This window comes from Sorghum bicolor, chromosome 5 (genome assembly GCF_000003195.3).
Source record: "Sorghum bicolor cultivar BTx623 chromosome 5, Sorghum_bicolor_NCBIv3, whole genome shotgun sequence".
NCBI classification, from domain to species: domain Eukaryota; kingdom Viridiplantae; phylum Streptophyta; class Magnoliopsida; order Poales; family Poaceae; genus Sorghum; species Sorghum bicolor.
Window position 1 is genome coordinate 6,453,496 of NC_012874.2, and position 4,413 is coordinate 6,457,908.

The following is a 4,413-nucleotide window of genomic DNA, read 5'->3' on the forward strand; positions in this document are numbered from 1 at the left end:
GTATCACTGGAAGATGCATTTTAAACTATCATGAGGTGTTTCTGAGATATCTTATGGTTATGTGCACACAAAGGAGTGATCTATGCTATCTAGTGGAAAATTTTCTTAAGCATAACATCAGGGAAAAGCATTGAGTATCAAGGTGGTCCACTACAACCCGAGGAGGCAAATCCATGCTAAGCTATCATGTCTCGGAGTTGTAAGTCAAAAGTTAGTAGTGAAGATGGACCTTGAACAATTAAGAATAATAGACACTCTATGGAAAATTTGAGTATACCCTTGGAATACCAGTTGTGAAGTTGTCAATATCTTTTTCCTATCTCTCTTTTGGAATCCGTGCCCCTTCCAAATCTCGAGGACGAGATTCATTTTAAGGGGGTAGAGTTTGTAACACCCAAAATTTTGATTTCAATTAATAGGAATTTCATTTGATTTATTTAAGTATTTTTGTGGGCATTTGAATTTAGCAAACAAATAATTTTGTGAAGATTAAAACACATCATAAGTTTAGAAACGTGATTTTGCATTCATGCCGGAGCATAGATAATTTTTGTATTGTTTGTTCTGGTTTTATCTTAATTGTTTGCTTCAAAAAAACACTTTTGGAAAATGTCTTGGAAAAAGAAATCAGAAAAAGAAAAGAAAAAAAAGTAGAGAAGCCCCCTGGAAACCAGCCCAACTGCGCCCCCCTCTTCCCCCTCTCTTCGGCCAGGCGCGGCCCAGCTTTCCCTCTTTCCTTCCCGGCCCAGCTCCCCTCTCTCGGCCCGTGAACAGCCCAGCGGCCAAGCCGCGCGCTCTCTCCCTCTCAGACTCTGGTGACCGGGCCCCGCCCTTCTCCCACCGACAGCACGACCCCACCCGTCAGCCGACTCCTTCTCCTCCTTCCTTTCTTCCCCACCGTAACCGAACAGGAGACCACCGAACGAGGAACGACAGAGAAATTCCGGTTTCCTCGGGATCCCTTGCCAATCCGCGTGTCATGCCTCTATAAAGCTCTCGAACAACTTCGTAGACCCCCTTTTGTCATCTATTGCACCCCGGGAAGCCCTAGCCGCCTCAAGCATTGAGTTTTGGATCCCACCGTGGCCGCGCCCTATCTCCACCGCGGCGAGTCATCCTCGCACGCTCTCGGGTCGTGGCAAGCGCCTAGGTGAGCTCGGGGTGAGCTTCTCTTCCGCCTAGTGCTCTCCGTTTCTCTTCTAGCGCAATATTTCACGAGTTTTGAGAAACCGGCGAGCTCAGGGGCGCCAACCATGGCGCCGCCGCACCGGAGCCATCCCTGGCGGCCGGCCCGCCGCCTGGAGCCCCTGCATGGAATCTGGACCGTAGGATCGAGATCTAAGCGCCGAAAATAAAACATACCCCTTCGCTGCACATTTTTCTTATGAGACCCTGAGTTTCTTTGAAATCCATCTCGCAGTCCCAAGGCGCCCTGACCAAAGTGCGCTTTCCTGGTGTGAAAGCGTAAACCTGGCTCGGAGTTCAAAATACGTTTTCGGTTAATTACAGTTTTGCCACTGATTTTGTTGTGCTCATAAAATATTCATTTTAACTCCGTTTTTGTGCATTCAAATTTTGTTAGATTCGTGTTTACGAGCTCTACATGTTAGAACTATTAATTCTCTGTTTTGAAACTTTTTAATTCTGCAGTAGCATTTAATTAATTATTTCTCTATAGGAAAATCATGGAAAATTCATATCTCCCACGTTTTAATTCCGAATTTCGTGAACTTTACGTTTGTGTGATCGTAGCGCTGCGTATAATATTTTGATAAACTTTTATATTTGTTTTACCACTGTTTGGAATATTGTTCTAATTATAGCTTGTTTGCTTTGTGTATGATTGTCTCCATTGGATTGTGTGTTGTTGATTGATGATCGGATATAGACGGTGAGCGATACGTTGGTGATCAAGGTCAAGCTTTTGAAGATCTGCAGCAGGCTCAGGAGAGCTTTGATCAAGGCAAGTATAACTTGGGATCATCCTTGTTACCTATACACAATTAATACAATATATCATATGCATGTGTCCACCTTGATGACCTTAGCAAAATCATAGATGATTGTTATCCTGAATTCCTTGTTACCTATTTGGATATGCATTTGGGTAGTTCTTGCTAGTGCTTGATTATTAATCTATGATCTTGTAACATGAATATTTGAATATACAATAAACAATAAAATAAGCTTTCTAGCAACTTGAACATAAAGGGTGGAAAGAACTCTTGCTTTTGCTGGATTGATCTTGACCCTCCATAAGGACTTATCCCTTGGCAAAAGCTGGGACAACTCGTACAACTAAGAGGGCTATATGGCTCTGGCTTTAGTCAAGTATGAGTAAGCTTTTCTAGCTTGTTAGAGGTTACCCGAAAGGACGGAGGGGCTGAACCGACACGGGTATAGTGCGAGCCCCTGTCCCTATGTGTATAGGCTGCGCGTCATTGTGCCATTCGGAAGGGCGGTATCTATATCTGCTCGCAAAGGAAACCTTGCGGCCCTAACTTATTAGACGAACCTTTGAAAGACTTCATAGTGAACTCTGCCGGCTTTCCTTGGAAGTGAGCTAAGAGGTCGACGGGCCTCGGGCGAAAGGGTAAATCATGACTCATGGGTAAAGATGTACAACCTCTGCAGAGTGTTAAATCTGGTATACTAGCCGTGCCCACGGATACGGGCGGCCCAGAAAACTGACGGAATAGATGGACACTGATGAACATGATTAATGATGATAAATAATGGTTTATTATGTTGTTTATATGTGCTATTCATAATTCCTGTATACAATTGATCATGTGGTTATGGGATTTAATTATGCTACCTTGACATTGGCTATTTAATTATGAACATGCTATCCACCTTTAAAAGCTAAATGCAGTCAAACCAGTGTCTGCTATTTGAGCCTCATGAACCCCTGGTTATACTTGTTGAGTACGATATGTGCTCACTCTTGCAATTTCCCCCACACTTCAGGAGATGCTTTAGGCTTGTGATCAACCAGTCAGTTTGATCCTGTAGAGAGGAGTTAATACCCGAAGTTTGGAGTTGTCTATCCGCTGTTTGTTACTAAAGGTTATCCCTTTTATACTAAGTACGTTATATACTTATGCATTGTCTTTTGATATTACCCCTTATTTGTAGCTATATGTGAGATTTGACTTCTAAAACTCACATATGGTGCATATCTGGTTTTGTTCTTAAAATCGGGTATTACACTCTGCAGAGTGTATAACTGTTATAACAGCCGTGCTCACGGTCACGAGCGGCTCGGAAAACTCACAGAATAACTGGTTACTGATGGCTATATGGTACATGATGATGTATAATTATGCTTTAATGTGACTTAATGACTTACTATGGTTCTGATAACTGAACATATGGGATACTTGGGAGCTTAAGCATAAACTAATAATAATTAATGATAAAATACTGACCTACTAAAAAGCTGATGCAGTAAACATAGTCTAGCCTGTTTGAGCCTCATAAATCCTCATGCTATGCTTGTGGAGTACGAGATGTACTCACGCTTGTATATTTCTTTTCTTTGGATAAAAATCCCGGATGGGTAACAGATGGTGGTAGCTATGAGGACTACCCGGAGGACTTTTAGGCTTGTGCTTCACCAGTCGACCTTCCCTGTGTGAGGGCCATGAGATAGTTATCTTAGATTATCTTATTTATATTTCCGCTGTTGTACCAGACTTTGTGATGTAATAACTACGTTTGTTGTAAACACTGCGATGATGGTATTTAATTTGTGACTTATGTGTGTGATTGATCTCTGGGCGCACATAAGTTTATGCATTCAATTTCTTCCTTGAAATTGGGTGTGACACAGCATGAGTGCACATACATGTTACTAAACCCTATGATAAGTTTTAATTTACTCAAAAATATTATTCCCCTATGTTTCATGAGCACAAAAATTCATAAATAAATCATTTTTCACCTATTTTTAAAATGAGCAAAATTTTGGGTGTTACAAATCTACCCCCTTAAAATGAATCTCGTCCTCGAGATTCGAAAGAGGCATGGACTCCAAGAGAGAAACAGAAAAAGATATTGAAAACTATTTCAACTTCACAACTGGCATTCCAAATGCAAACACTTATGTCTCGGGATCACAACTTGTGAACAAAATTTCCATAAAACGTCTATTATTCGTAATTGTTCAAGGTCCATCTTGACTACCAACTTTTTGACTTACAACTCAAAGACATGGTAGGTTAGCATGGATATGCCTCCTCAGGTAGGAGTGGACCACCTTGATACTCAACTCTTTTCTGTGATGGTGTGGTTAAGAAAAGTTTCCACTGGGTAGCATAGATCACTCCTTTGTGTGCACATAGCCATCCATTGCCAAGAACCAAAGGAATATTGAGTGACTCAAGCACAATGAGGTTTACAGTGAAGTTT